Source organism: Piliocolobus tephrosceles, chromosome 4, assembly GCF_002776525.5.
Source record: "Piliocolobus tephrosceles isolate RC106 chromosome 4, ASM277652v3, whole genome shotgun sequence".
In the NCBI taxonomy this organism is placed as follows: Eukaryota; Metazoa; Chordata; class Mammalia; order Primates; family Cercopithecidae; genus Piliocolobus; species Piliocolobus tephrosceles.
Window position 1 is genome coordinate 36,506,805 of NC_045437.1, and position 16,584 is coordinate 36,523,388.

Sequence of the window (16,584 nt, forward strand, 5' to 3'; positions counted from 1 at the left end):
AATTAAATTAATTCAGCACACATTTATTAACAACTATTTGAGTTATCATGTAATAATTCACCCCAAAAGTTAGTATCATAAAACAATAGCAATTTATTTGTTCTCACAATTGTGTGGATTGGCTGGGAAGTTCTGCTTCATACAGTATCAGCTGGAGCACTAGGATGGCTATAAGATACAAAATGGGCCCAGATGATTTGCAGTCGATGTCCTGCTCCATGGCGTCTCTCTCTGTCTTTGCCTCTTCCTTACTTCTACCCCACCCCTTCCCTTCTTGCTGGCTCGCTCTCTCTCTCTCTCTCTCTCTCTTTTTCTCTTGCCACATGTCTAGTTTGGGTCTTTTTACAGTGTCTTAGTAGGTGTATTAGTCTGTTCTCATGCTGCTAATAACGACCTGTTCGAGACTGGATAATTTATAAAGGAAAGAGGTTAATTGACTCACAGTTCTACATGGCTGGAGAGGCCTCACGATCATGGTGGAAGGCGAGGAGGTGCAAAGTCGTGTCTTACATGGTGGCAGGCAGGAGAGAGCATTTGCAGGGAAGCTCCTATTTATAAAACTATCAGATCTCATGAGACTTATTCACTACCATGAGAATAGCATGGGGGAAACTGCCTCCATGATTCAATTATCTCCACCTGGCCCCACCCTTGACACATGGGAATTATTACAATTCAAGATGAGATTTGGGTGGGAACACAGCCAAACCATATCATTCTGCCCCGGCCCCTCCCAAATCTCATGTCCTCACATTTCAAAACCAATCATGCCTTCCCCAAAGTTCCCCAAACTCTTCTTTCAGCATTAACTCAAAAGTCCATAGTCCAAAGTCTCATCTGAGACAAGGCAAGTCCCTCCCACCTATGAGCCTGTAAAATCAAAAGCAAGTTAGTTACTTTCTAGATACACAGGAATACAAGCATTGGGTAAATACACCCATTCCAAATGGGTGAAAGTAGCCAAAGCAAAAGGGCTACAGGCCCCATGCAAGTCCAGCAGGCAAATCTTAAAGCTCCAAAATGACCTCCTTTGACTCTATGTGTCACATCTAGGTGATGCAAGAAGTGGGTTCCCATGGTCTTGGGCAGCCCAGCCCCTGTGGCTTTGCAGGGTACAGCCCCCTTTCTGACTGCATTGAGTGTCTGCAGCTTTTCCAGGCACACAGTGCAAGCTGTCAGTGGATCTACCATTCTGGGGTCTGAAGGATGGTGGCCCTTTTCTCACAGCTCTACTTGGCAGTACCCCAGTGGGGACTCTTTGTGGGGGCTCAACCCCTTATTTCCCTTCGACACCATCTTACCAGAGGTTCTCCATGAGGGCCCTGCCCCTGCAGCAAACTTCTACCTGGATTTTCAGACGTCTCCACACATCTTCTGAAATCTAGGCGGAGGTTCCCGAAGCTTAATTCTTGACTTCTGTGCATCTTCAGGCTCTACACCACCTGGAACCTGCCAAGTCTTGGGACTTGCACCCTCTGAAGCCATGGCCTGAGGTGTACAATGGCCCCTTTTACCTATGGCAGGAGCAGCTGGGATGCAGGGCACCAAGTTCTTAGGCTGTACACAGCAGGGGATCCTGGACCCACAAAACCGTTTTTTCCTTCTAGGCCTCCAGGCCTGTGATGGGAGGGTCTGCTGTGAAGATCTCTAACATGCCCTGGAGACATTTGCCCCATTGTCTTGGTGATTAACATTTGGCTCCTCATTACTTAGGCAAATTTCTACAACCCAATCTCCTCAGAAAATAGGTTTTTCTTTTCTCTTGCATCATCAGGCTACAAATTTTCTGAACTATTCTCTGCTTCTTCTTGAACGCTTTGCAGTTTAGAAATTTCTTCTGCCAGATACCTTAAATCATCTCTCTCAAGTTCAAAGTTCCACGGATCTCTAGGGAACTCTAGAAAAAAATTCTGATTTTCACTCTTTCCCCCCTATCTTGTGCCCTTTTCTAATACAGAGGCACAATGCCTCCAGTGTCTTTGCATAGTGAGAGTGACTTTACTCCATTTCCCAACAAATTCCTCATCTCCATCTGACACCACCTCAGCCTGGACCTCATTGTCTGTATCACTATTAACATTTTGGTCAAAGCCATTCAACAATTCTCTAGGAAGTTCCAAACTTTCCTACATTTTCCTATCCTCTTCTGAGCCTTCCAAACTGTTCCAGCCTCTCCTTGTTACCCAGTTGCAAAGTTGCTTCCACATTTTTGGGTATCTTTACAGCAGCATCCCACTCTACTGGTACCAATTTATTGTATTAGTTTGTTCTCACACTGCAAATAAAGACATACCTGAGACTGGGTAATTTATAAAGGAAAGAGGTTGAATTGACTCACAGTTCTGCATGGCTGGGGAGGCCTCACAATTATGGTGGAAGGCGAGGAGGTACAAAATCATGTCTCACGTAGCAGCAGGCAAGAGAGAGCATGTGCAGGGGAACTCCCATTTATAAAACCATCAGATCCCATGAGACTTATTCACTACCATGCAACAGTATAGGAGGAACCATTCCCATGATTCAGTTATCTGCACCTGACCCTGTCCTTGACACATGGGAATTATTGCAGTGCAAGGTGAGATTTGTGTGGGGACACATCCAAACCGTATCAGTAGGTTTTGACTTCTTACTTGATTGCTAGATTGCATGGAGGACAAACATGGAAATTAATTAAGTAGCTTAATATCTGGCTTCAGATCTTAGGATTAGAGGGCCAGCTCAAATTTGCCGGGAGGGGAGGTAGATCCCACCATTTTATGGGTGAATGGCAAAATCAAACAAATTATGTAGGATGGGAGATATTGATTCAGGCATCTTTGGAAACATTCTCTTCAGCTAATTTTTGTGCTAGACTTTAGGTCAAGAAGGGGAGAGACAGCTGACATGCTGTGGTACACATCTGTAGTCCCAGCTACTTGGAAAGCTGAGGCAGGAGGATTGCTTGATCCCAGGAGTTTGAGGTTGTAGTGTGCGATGATCGTGCTCGTGAATAGCCACTGGCCACTGAACTCCAGCTTGGGCAACACTGAGACACCCTGTATCTTAATTTCAAAAAAAAAAAAGGAAAGAAAGTGATCTCAGTTTTTAATGTAAATATTTTTAATGGGATAATGAGATTTTAAAATCAATGTATATTATATATCATTTAACTATAGGTCAATAATTATATAAAACTTAAGGTACGAAAAACATTTATTTTTGCTAACATGTCTGTGAGTTGACTGTTCTTGGCTTGGTGAGGCTCCAGGCTACAGATAGAGTCTAGGTATGTTTTCTGTGTGTTTGTTCCCCCTTGGATCAGTGGACTACATGAGGATGCGTTTTTGTCACAGTGATAGAATCACAAGGAAACTCCAGTTCAGGAAGTACATTTTAAGCCATTGCGTATATCATGTCCACTAACATTCAGTCAGCCAAAACACATACCTTGTCCATGGCTAACATTGATAGTATAGATAAATATACCTGATCTCTAGCAGGAGGAACTGCATTGTCTTAGGGAAAGGTTGTAGATATAGGGAGGGGTGATGGTTTGGAACAATAATGTAGTCTGTCACAAACATATTAAAGTGTAACTGGATATGGTTGATGCAGAATTTTGAGCCTTTAATTCTGATTTTTATTCTTTTCCCCCATCTAGTATATCTAGTACCCTTTTCTAATACAGTAATTCTCATGATTTTTGTCTGAATTGAAATCTTCTATGAGATTAGATTGTCTACGAAAATACAGTCGATCCTCTTTGTTTGCAGCTTTCGTATTTGTGAACTGACCTACTATTTTTTGTAATCCCCAAATCAGTACTCATAGCACTTTCATAGTCATGTGCTTGCACAGAGTGACAAAGAATTTGAGTTTGAACAGGGTGATATTCTGCCTTCTTTTTCAGCTCTTATACAATAGCCAGGTATCGTTTTTGTTGTCTATTTGATGCCATGCTTTTCCTATTTTTGTACTGTTTGTTGGTTGTTTTGCCATTTAAATTAGCCCCCAAGCATAGTGCTGAAGTGCTGCTTAGCATTCATAAGTCCGAGAAGTCTGTGATGTGCCTTACAGAGAAAATACATGCATTAAATAAACTTCATTCAGGCGTGAATGCTGTAGTGCCATTGGGTGTGAGTTCAATGTTAATGAATCAACAATATATATTATTTATTTATTTATTTAATTTTGTTTTTGGAGATAGAGTCTCACTCTGTTGCTCAGGCTGGAGTGCAGTGGTGCAGTCTTGGCTCACTGCAACCTCTGCCTCCTGGGTTCAAGCGATTCTCCTGCCTTAGCCTCCTGAGTAGCTAAGACTACAGTCATGTGCCACCATGATTGGCTAATTTTTTTTCTTTTTTTTGTATTTTTAGTAGAGACGGGGTTTCACCATGTTGGCCAGGCTGGTCTCGAACTCCTGACCTCAAATGATCCGCCTGCCATGGCTTCCCAAAGTGCTGGGATTACAGGCGATAGCCACTGCGCCTAGCCAACAATATATATTAAATAAACACACATACAACAAAATTAGGTGTTGGTAAGTTTACAAAAATGTGACCAGTGGCTTGCTGAAACCTAACTTTTTATTTACTAATTCAGTGTTCATGGAACTTTGTAGACCGTAACTACACTGAATAATGAGAATCTGCTGGAATCTTTTTAGGTGCTGTAGATGAGCCATTGTATTAAATTATTATAGTATGTTTCAGACTGCTCTATGTTGAACCCTAGTGAAGTGCCTTTCAAACCCTAATAAGAATCACAATCTCATGTCCTTTCTTTTGTTATTGAATGCCCAGTATGTGTTAGTGATTCAAACAAAGTTCAAATATAATTTTTTTTTTTTTGAGACAGAGTCCAGCTCTGTCACCCAAGCTGGAGAGTGCAGTGGCATGATCTCGGCTCAGTACAACCTCCGCCTCCCGGGTTCAAGCGATTCTCCTGTCTCAGCATCCTGAGTAGCTGGGATTACAGGTGCCTGCCACCACACTTGGCTAATTTTTGTGTTTTTAATAGAGACGGGGTTTTGCCAGGTTGTCCAGGCAGGTCTCGAATTCCTGACCTCATGTGATCTGCCTGTGTTGGCCTCCTAAAGTGCTGGGGTTACAGGCGTGAGCCACCATGCCCGGCCTTGACTTTTTAATAATAACCATTCTGACTGGTGTGAGAAGGTATGCCATTGTGGTTTTGATTTGCATTTCTCTAATGATCAGTGATATTGAGCTTTTTTTCGTATGCTTGTTGGCTGCATGTATGTCTTCTTTTTAAGTGTCTCTTTATGTTCTTTGCCCATTTTCTAATGAGATTATTTTTTCTTGTAGATTTGTTTAAGTTCCTTATCGGTGTTGGACATTAGATCTTTGTCACATGCATTGTTTGTAAAAATTTTCTCCCATTCTCTACATTGTCTGTTAAAGTGTCTTTTGCTGTGCAGAAGCTTCAAGAAGAAAGGAATCCGACTGGTTCAGTGTCTGTCTCTTTTGGCATTCTTAGACTTATGTAGTCATCCATATAGAAAGATGATTAGAAAAGTAGGACAAGAATAGCAGAAATCTACATAAAAATGTAGGAAATTAAAATTAATTACCAGCATACAAAAAACTGCTATAACTCACCCCTCCTTGCCAAATATTCTCTCTTTTGACTTTGAAATCATGGCTTATATGTACTTTCTCCATTTCTCAGATGTAAATATAATTAATTGACTGTTTATTTGTCTAGGAAGTGTTACTGATATCTTAATTGTAGTCATTGGCTTGAGTGATGGGTTTTGGTAATTCAACTACTATTACTTGAAAGTAGTACATTCCATAGGATACTGTTATAAAATCTTTTTAACCTCTTTTCGGATTCCAGGAATAATTAGTAATCGTGGTTTACTGGAAAATTCAGTGACTAGGGTGTTAAAGGAAGCAATTTATTAATACTATATCTATCATGATAAAATATACTTCGTATATAAACAGGCCCTCCTAATTATATTGTTAAATTGTTATATTATTAAATTTGTATCTCTATTCTTTATATAATTTTATATGTTTATGTATATATAAATATATATATATTTTTTTTTTGAGAAGGTATCTGGTTCTGTCACCAGACTGGAGTGCAGTGGCGCAATCTCGGCTCACTGCAACCTCTGCCTCCTGGGTTCAAGTGATTCTCCTGCCTCAGCCTCCCAAGTAGCTGGGACTACAGCCTCCTAAGTAGCTGGGACTACACCCAAGTAGCTGGGACTACATTTATTGAAATGTACAATAAAATACCACCACGCCTGGCTAATTTTTTGTATTTTGGTAGAGGTGGGGTTTCACCATGTTGGCTAGGATGGTCTCGATCTCTTGACCTTGTGATCCGCCTGCCTCAGCCTCCCAAAGCGTTGAGATTACAGGTGTGAGCCACCACGCCTGGCCTATATGTATGTATTTTGAAAGAATACTTACAGGTTCCACTTATATCCACTTATTGGTGAGAATGTGCAGTATTTGGTTTTCTGTTACTGTGTTAGTTTGTATAGGATAATGTCCTTAGGATACATCCATGTTGCTGTGGAGGACGTGGTCTCATTCTTTCTTCATGGCTGCATAGTGTTCCATGGTGTATATATGCCATACTATTTGGTACTATGCTGCTCACCTGGGCAATGAAATAATCTGTATGCCAAACCCTTGTGACATGCAGTTTACCTGTATGACAAACCTGCACATATACTCTGAAACCTAAAATAAGAGTGAAAAAAAGATACTTTACCTATCCTTTGCAACAAAATAATATCAATACATGAAAAACAACATAAGAAAACTATACAAAATTTTAGATAAATGTTTATCTGCTGTCTAGTTTAAGGAAGATAACTGTCCAAGCATAGAAGTTATCAAAATTAAAAGGCAGACTACAAACAGGGAAAAGTAATACAGGGTTAATATACTTAATATATACATGTTGTGCTTATTAAAGAATGAGATGGACCTGGTATATTGACATGGTAAGAAATCTGAAACCAAAATAGGCATCCACAATTAAAACAACAAAACTATATATTATGTTACTGTATAATAATAAATTTTGTAAAAAAGAGTACTTGTAGGGGTATAGAAATACATACTGGTCTATGACCCAGTGCATTATAGGGAAAGTATTTACACTCATACCTTAAACAATTTTTTGTTTTTAATTTTTATGGATACATATTGGTATATATATTTTGTTGTTGTTTATTTGTTTGTTTTTGTTTTTTTGAGATGGAGTCTCAGTCTGTCACCCAGGCTGGAGTGCAGTGGTGCGATCTCAGCTCACTGCAGCCTCTGCTTCCTGGGTGCAAGCTATTCTCCTGCCTCAGCCTCCTGAGTAGCTGGTGATTACAGGTGCGCTCCACCATGCCCGGCTAAGTTTTGTGTTTTTGGTAGAGATGGGGTTTCACCATGTTGGTCAGGCTGGTCTTAAACTTCTGACCTCATGATCTGCCCACCTCAGCCTCCCGAAGTGCTAGGATTACAGGCATGAACCACCGTGCCCAGCCCAGTAGGTGTATATATTTATGGTGTACATGAAGTGTTGTTTTTTGAGACAGGGGCTTGCCCTTATGCCCAGGCTACAGTGCAGTGTCCTGCTCCTCCTATGCTCAAGCTGTTCTCCCACCTTAGCCTCCCGAGTAGCTGGGACAATTGGTATACACCATCATTCCAAATGAATTAAAAAAAAAATTTTGTGTATGCATAGAGGCGACGTCTCAATATGTTGCCCATGCTGGTCTCGAACTCCTGGGTTCAAGCTATCCTCCTGCCTTGGCCTCCCAAAGTGCTGGGATTATAGGTGTAAGCCACCATGCCCAGCCCATCCGTTAATTTTGATACAGGCATGCAATGCATAATAATCACATCAGGGTAAATGGGTTATCCATCACATCAAACATTTATCCTTTGTGTTACTAAAAACCCAATTATACTCTAAGGTATTTTGAAATGTACAATAAATTACCATTGAATGTTGTCACCCTGTTGCACTATCAAATACTATGTCTTATTCATTCCATCTAACTATATTTTCTACCTATGGAAACCATCCCTGGCCGGGCGTGGTGGCTCACGCCTGTAGTCCTAGCACTTTGGGAGGCCAAGGTGGGTGGGTCACCTGAGGTCAGGAGTTCAAGACCAGCCTGGCCAACATGGTGAAACCCCATCTCTACTAAAAATACAAAAATTAGCTGGGTATGGTGGCGGGTGCCTGTAATTCCAGCTACTCGGGAGGGAGGCTGAGGCAGGAGAATCACTTGAACCTGGGATGCAGAGGTTGTGGTGAGCCGAAATCATGCCATTGCACTCCAGCCTGGGAGAAAACAGCAAGACCCCGTCTTAAAAAAAAAAAAGAAGCCATCCCCACTCCCCCATCCCCCCACTACCTTTCCCAGCCTCTGGTAGCTATCATTCTACTTTACATCTTTGTGAGTTCAGTTGTTTTAATTTTTATATGAGTACCCGAGAAGTCTGTCTTTATTTGCCTGGCTTATTTCACTTAACATAATGACCTTCAGTTCTGTCCATATTGTTGCAAATGGCAGGATTTCATTCTTTTTTATGGCTGACTAGTTCTCCATTGTCTATATGTACCACATTTTCTTTATCCATTTTTCTGTGGATGGACACTTAGGTTGCTTCCAAATCTTGACTATTGTGAATAGTGCTGTAGTAAATATGGGAGTGCAGATATCTCTTCAATATACTGATTTCCTTTCTTTTGAGTATATACCTAGTGTGGGATTGCTGGATCGTATGGTAGTTCTATCTGTAGTTTTTTGAGGAACTGCCATACTCTTCTCCATAGTGATTGTACTAATTTACGTTCCTAACAACAGTGTACGAGGGTTACCTTTTCTTCACATTCTTGCCAGCATTTGTTATTCCATCTTTTGTATAAAAACTTTTTTAACTGGTATGAGATGATATATCATTGTAGGTTTTTTTTTTTTTTGAGACGGAGTCTCACTCTGTCACCCAGGCCTGGAGTGCAGTGGTGTGAGTTTGGCTTACTGCAACCACTGCCTCCCGGGTTCAAGTGATTCTCCTGCCTCAGCCTCCTGAGTTTCCAGGATTACAGGTGCCCGCCACCATGCCTGGCTAATTACTTTTTGTGTTTTTAGTAGAGACAGGGTTTCACCGTGTTGGCCAGGCTGGTCTCGAACTCCTGATCTCATATGATCCACCCGCCTCGGTCTCCCAGAGTGCTGCGATTACAGGCATGAGCCACTGTGCCTGGCCTCATTGTAGTTTTGATTTGCATTTCTCTGATGATCTATGATGTTGAGCACCTTTTCATATGCCTGTTTGCCATTTGTATGTCGTCTTTTGAGAAATGTCTACTCAAATATATTGCCCTTTTAAAAACTGGATTTTTAGATTTCTTTTTCTATAGAGTTGTTTAAGCTCCTTATATATTCTGGTTATTAATCCCTTGCCAAATGAGTAGTTTGCAAATATTTTCTCCCATTCAGTGGGTTGTCTCTTTACTTTGTTCATTGTTTCCTTTGCTGTGCAAAAGCTTTTTAACTTGATATGATCCCATTTGTCTATTTTTGCTTTGGTTGTCTGTGCTTGTAGGGTATCACTCAAAAAATCTTTGCCCAGACCAATATCTTAGAGAGTTTCCCCAATGTTTTCTTTTAGTAGTTTCATAGTTTTAGGTCTTAGACCTAAGTCTTTAATCCATTTTGATTTGATTTTTGTGTATTCCAAAAGATAGGAGTCTGGTTTCATTCTTCTGCATATTGATACCAGTTTTCCCAGCACCATTTATTGAAGAACTGTTGTTTCCCCAATGTATGCTCTTTGCACCCTTGTTGAAAATGAGTTCACTGTGGATGTATGGATTTATTTCTGAGTTCTCTATTCTGTTTCATTGGTCTATATGTCTGTTTTTATGTCAGTATCATGCTGTTATGGTTACTATAGCTCTGTAGTATAATTTGAAGTCAGGTAATGTGATTCTTCCAGTTTTCTCCACTTAGGAGACGCTTAGGATAGCGTTGGCTATTCTGGATCTTTTGTCATTCCATATAAAATTTTGTATAGTTATTTCTATTTCTATGAAGAAATAGAAATGTTGAAGACATAGAAGAAATGAAGAAATAGAAATGTTGAAGACATAGAAGAATTGTTGATTTTTTTCTTTTTTGAGACAGTCTCTCTCTGTCGCCCAAGTTGGAGTGCAGCGACGTCATCTTGGCTCACTGCAACTTCTGCCTCCTGGGTTCAAGCCGTTGTCATGCTTCAGCCTTCCCAGTAGCTGGGATTACAGGCATGCACCACCACACTCAGCTAATTTTTGTATATTTAGTAGAGATGGGGATTTCTCCATATTGACCACGCTGGTCTCGAACTCGACCTCAGGTGATCCACCCACCTCAGCCTCCCGAAGTGCTGGGATTACAGACGTGAGCCATTGCACCTGGCCGTTGATATTTTGATAACAATTGCATTGAATCTGTAGTTTGTTTTAGGTAGTATGAACGTTTTACCAATATTGATTCTTCCTATCCAAGAACATGGAATATCTTTTCATCTTTTTGGTGTCCTTTTCAGTTTTTTTTTCCATCAGTGTTTTATAGTTTTCATTGTAGAAATCTTTCACTTTTTTTTTTCTTCTTTTGAGATGGAGTCTCATTCTGTTGCCCAGGCTGGAGTGCAGTGGTGTGATCTTGGCTCACTACAACCTCAGCCTCCCAGGTTCAAGCAATTCTCCTGCCTCAGCCTCCTGAGTAGCTGGGATTACAGGCACGTACCACCATGCCCAGCTAATTATTTTTTGTATTTTTACTAGAGACGGGGTTTCACCATGTTGGCCAGGCTGGCCTCGAACTCCTGACCTTGTGATCTGCCTGCCTCGGCCTCCCAAAGTGCTGGTATTATAGGTTTGAGCCACCACACCTGGCCAAAATCTTTTACTTTATTGGTTAAATTTATTTCTAGGTATTTCTTTTGTAACAGTTATAAATGAGATTACTTTCTTGATTTCTTTTTAAGATTGTTTGCTATTTGCATATAGAAACGCTACTGATTTTTGTATATTACAACCTCACTGAGCTTATCAGTTCTAATCATTTTTTTTGTGGCATGTTAGGTTTTTCCAAATATAAGATTATATACTCTGCAAACAAGGATAATTTGACTTCTTCCTTTCCAGTTTGGATGCCCTTTATATTTTTCTCTTGTCTGATTGTTCTTGCTAGAACTTCCAGTACTATGTTGAATAACAGTGGCAAAAAAATAAGCATCCTTGTCTTGTTCTGAATCTTAGAGCAAAGACTTTCAGTTTTCCCCCATTCAGTATATTAGCTGTGGGTCTGTCATATACGGCTTTTATTGTGTTGAGTTATGTTTCTTCTATACCCATTTTTTAAAGGGTTTTTATTATGAAGGGATGTTGAATTTTATCAAATGATTTTTCAGCATCAATTGAAATGATTATATGGTTTTTGTCCTTGATTCTGTTGATATGGTGTATCACATTGATTGATTTTGGTGTATCACATTGATTGATTTTGCGTATGTTGAACCATCCTAGCATCCCTGGGATAAATCCTCCTTGGTAATGATGATCTTTTTTTTTTTTTTTTGAGACGGAGGCTCGCTCTGTCGCCCAAACTGGAGTGCAGTGGCCGGATCTCAGCTCACTGCAAGCTCCGCCTTTCGGGTTCACGCCATTCTCCTGCCTCAGCCTCCTGAGTAGCTGGGACTACAGGTGCCCGCCACCTCGCCCGGCTAGTTTTTTTTTTTTTTTGTATTTTTTAGTAGAGATGGGGTTTCACCGGGTTAGCCAGGATGGTCTCGATCTCCTGACCTTGTGATCCGCCCGTCTCGGCCTCCCACAATGCTGGGATTACAGGCTTGAGCCACTGCGCTCGGCCATGATGATCTTTTAAATGAGTTGCTGAATTCGGTTTGCTAGTATTTTGTTGAGGACTTTTACATCATTGTTTATAGGGATATTGGCCTGTAATTTTCTTTTCTTTTTTTTTCCCTTTTCTTTCTTCCTCCCTCCCTCCCTTCGTCAGAGTCTTGCTCTGTTACCCAGGCTGAAGTGAGTGTGTGTGTGTGTGTGTGTGTGTGTTTTTTGATGTGATGTCTGGTTTTAGTATCAAGCAAGGTAGTACTTGCCTTGTATAATGAGTTTGGAGGTATTCATTTCTCCTCTATTTTTTGGAATAATTTGAGTAGGAGTGGTATTAGTTCTTCTTTAAACGTTTGGTAATATTTGGCGATGAAGTCATCAGATCCTGGGCTTTTCTTTGTTGGGAGACTTTTTATTACAGCTTAGATCTCATTACTTGTTATTGTGTGTTCAGGTTTCGGATTTCTTCATGGTTCAATCTTGGTCAGTTACGTATGTCTGGATATATATGAAATGGAGATATATATATATATATCTCCATTTCTTCTAGGTTTTGCAATTTATTGGCATATAGTTGCTTGTAGTAGCCTAAAATTATCCTTTGAATTTCTGCAGTATCTGCTATCTTGTTTCCTTTTTTATCGGTTTTTATTCATTTGGGTCTTCTCCTTTTTTCCTAGTTAGTCTGGCTAAAGGTTTTTCATTTTACCTTTTATAAATAATGTTTAATGGATATCTAACAGTAATTCATTTTGTACTATAGAAAATATTGAAAAATTTCAAAGAAACATTCATAATTTTATTACTCAAATATAATCACTATTCATATTTCAATTTCTGTATGTCTTTTTTTCTTTATGTGTCTAAAAAACATTTTCTGATCACCCCATAATGTTTGTGTCAATTATTGCTTGGAGTCACATTTTGCATGTTTTACAGTTTTGGGATTATGTGCAAGTCTCTTGGGCTGCAGTGGGGGGTGTATGGGAGTGAGGGATAGGGGACCTTCTCCTTCAGTCAGAGAAGTTCCAGTTTTGTCTGTTTTATGTATTAGAATTTGCCACAAGAAATCCTTTACAAATCAAGTTCTGTTGCTTCTTTAAAATATGAGGATCACTGGTCTGGATGGAGTTGGTAGGATTTATTGGTTATTTTGTCTGGGAAAATGGGACCTTAGTTCTTCTGGTTTAGGTGGTTAGCAGAGTAGGAAAAGAATAAGCAGTTATTCCAACCTTTAAACCATGCAAATAAAATATACTTTAAAAACTGTAGTTATAATGTCATCTAAAATTCATTTATCATCAGCCAGAATTTTCCTTTGCTCTTTCAATTCTTAGGCATACCCTTTGCCTGAGATTCGTATGGGGTTCTTAGGCCTAGAACCCACAAATGTGTGACTATTAAGCCAGTGTAATATTCTTGTATAACAAAGTTCTATAACAAATCAGTAGTGAGTTAAACTAAAAAATGTTTTAGTAGGTTATTAATAAATGAATGCTCATGATAATAACCTTAAAACTTCATTATTAAGCTTTCTTTTTGTCCCTCTCAAGTTGGAGGGTTTTTATTTATTTTATTGATATGTAATATTTGCACTCATTATGGCATACATGTAATATTTTGTTATGTGCATAGAATATGTAATGATCAAGTCAGGTTATATAGGACATCCATAACCTTGAGCATTTATCATTTCTATGCGTTGGGAACATTTCAAGTCCTTTCTTACAGCTATTTTTAAATAGACAATATGTTGTTCTTAATTATAGTCACCCTATTTGGCTATCAAAGTTTAGAACATTTTTTTTCTATGTAACTGTATTTTTATACACCTTAACCAACCTCTCTTCATCACACACACCCTTCTCTGCCTCTGGTAACTATCATTCTAGTCTTTACATCCAGGAGTTTTTTTTGTAAACCTTTTACATATGAGTGATAACATATGATATTTGTATTTCTGTATCTGGTTTATGTCACTTAATGACCTCCAATTCCATCCATGTTGCTCCAAATGACATGATTTTGTTTCATTTTTTGTGGCTGAATAGTGTCCCATTGTGTGCATGTGCATATCTCTCTCCCTCTCCCTCTCCCTCTCCTTCTCCTTCTCCTTCTCCCTCCCCCTCCACATTTTCTTTATCTGTTCATCTGTTGACGGACACTTAGGTTGACTCCATATCTTTGCTATTGTGAATAGTGCTGTAATAAACATGGAGGTGCAGGTATCCCTTTGATATACTGATTTCCTTTCCTTTGGATAAATATCCAGTGGTGGAGTTTTTGAATCTTATGGTAGTTTTTGATACTGGCTGTACTAATTTACATTACCTCTAACAGTGGATAAGGATTCCTTTTCCTCCCATCCTTGACAGAATCTGTCATTTTTTATCTTTTTGATAATTGCTATTCTTACTGGAGTAATAGTGTATTGTAGTTTTGATTTGCATTTCCCTAATGATTAGTGATGTTGAGCATTTTTTCATATACCTGTGGGATATTTGTATGGCTTCTTTGAGAAATGTCTGTTCATATCTTTTGCCCACTTTTTAATAGGATTGTATTTTTTTGGCTGTTACTAGATTTTCTTATATATTCTGGATATTAATCCAATATTTGATGAATATATTCTCCCATTCTATGGGTTGTCTCTTTGTCTATTGTTTCCTTTGCTGTGCAGAAACTTGTAGTTTAATGCAGTTCTATTGGCCTATTTCTGTTCTGTTGCCTGTGCTTTTGGGGAGTCTTAACCATAAAGTCTTTGTCAAGACCAGTGTCATAGAGTGTTTCCCCTGTGTTTTCTTCAAGTTGTTTTGTAGTTTGGAGTCTTATGTTTAAGTTTTTAATCCATTTTGAGTTGATTTTTGTATATGATGAGAGATAAGGATCTAGTTTTTTTTCTGCTTGGAAATTAGTTTTCCTAGCTCCATTTATTGAAGAGGGTATTGTTTCTCCAATATATGTTTTTGGCACCTTTGTAGCAAATGAGTTCACTGTAAATGTATGGATTTATTTCTGGGTTCTCAATGGTCTATGTGTCTGTTTTTATACCGGTACCAGGCTGTTTTGGGTTCTATAGTATATTTTGAGGTCAGGTAGTGCAATGCCTTCACCTTTGTTCTTTTTTGCTTAGGATTACTTTGGCTATCAGGCTGCTTTTTGGATTCATATGAATTTTAGCATTTTTTTTTCTTTTTCTGTGAAAAATGTCATTGGTATCTTGATAGAGATTGTACTGAAATCTGTAGATTACTTTGAGTAATCTAGTATAGTCATTTTAACAGTATGCTTCCAACCCCTGCGCATGAGATGTCTTTCCATTTGTTTATGTCCTCTTCAGTTTCTTTTATAGTTTTTTAAAAAAATTTTTCATTATTATTATTATTATTTAATACAGAGTCTTGCTCTGTCGCCTAGGCTGGAGTTCTTTGGTACCATCTCGGCCCACTGCAACCTCGCCTCCAGAGTTCAAGCGATTCTCCTGCCTCAGCCTCCCAAGTAGCTGGGATTACAGGCGCGCACCACCATGCCTGGCCCCTTTTTGTATTTTTCGTGGAGACGAGGTTTCACCACATTGGCCAGGCTGGTCTCGAACTCCTGACTTCAAGTGATCCACCCACCTTGGCCTCCCAAAGTGTTGGGATTACAGGCATAAGCTACTGTGTCTGGCCTATTAGTTTTTCTTGTAGAGGTTTTTCACCTCCTTGGCAAAGTTTATTTCTAGGTATTTTAAGATTTTTGTGGCTATTGTAAATGGGATTGATTCCTTGATTTTTCAACTAATTTGTTGTTGGTGTATAGAAGTGCTACTGATTTTGTATGATTTGATATCTTGCAGCTTGACTGAATTTGTTTATCATATCAAAGAGTATTTTGGTAAAGTCTTTAGGTTTTTCTAAATATAAGACAATGCCATATGCAAAGAGGGACAATTTGACTTCCTTTTATTTTCAGTTTGGATGCATTTATTTTTTCTCTTGTCTGATTGCCAGGTCTTCCAGTACTGTGGTGAATAGGAATGGTAAAAGTGGACATCCTTGTCTAGTTCCAGTTTTTAGAGGAAAGACTTTGAGCTTTTCCCCAGTATAACGTTAGCTATGGGTTTGTCATTTACGGCCTTTATTATGTGGAGATGTGTGCCTTCTGTGCCTAGTTTGTTGAGAGTTTTTATAATGAATGGATATTGAATTCTATCAAGTGCTTTTTCTGTTGATATGACATAGCATGTTTATTGATTTTCATATGCTGAATCATTCTTGCCTCCCTGGGAAAAAAATCCCACTTGACCATGGTACATTATTTTTCTGATGTGCTGTTTGATTTAGTTTGCTAGCATTTTGTTAAGCATTTTTTACATCTATGTTCATCAGGGATATCGACTTGTAGTTTTCTTCTTTTGTTGTCTCCATATCTGGTTTTAGTGTCAGGATAATGCCACATAGAATGAATTAGGAAAAATTCCCTCCTCTGACTATTCTTTGGAATAGTTTGAGGAGAATTGGTATTAATTCTTTGTAAGTTTGGTAAAATTTGGCAGTGAAGCCACCCAGTCCCAGGCCTGTTTTTTTGTTGTTGTTGGGGGACTTTTTTCAATCTTGTTACTCATTATTGGTCTTTTTCTATTTATTTCTGGTTCAATATTGGTAGATGGTATGTGGCCAGGAATTTATCCATATCCTCTAGGTTTACCAGTTTGCTAATATATAGTTGTTCATAATT

The 16,584-nt window shown here is 39.1% G+C and overlaps 1 protein-coding gene across 2 annotated transcripts in view; it reads left to right on the forward strand.

Moving 5' to 3' along the window:
• Window positions 1-16,584, forward strand: part of LOC111545504 (WD repeat-containing protein 70) — a 135,537-nt gene that overhangs the window by 93,676 nt on the left and 25,277 nt on the right. The gene's annotated exons all lie outside the window — the stretch shown is intronic.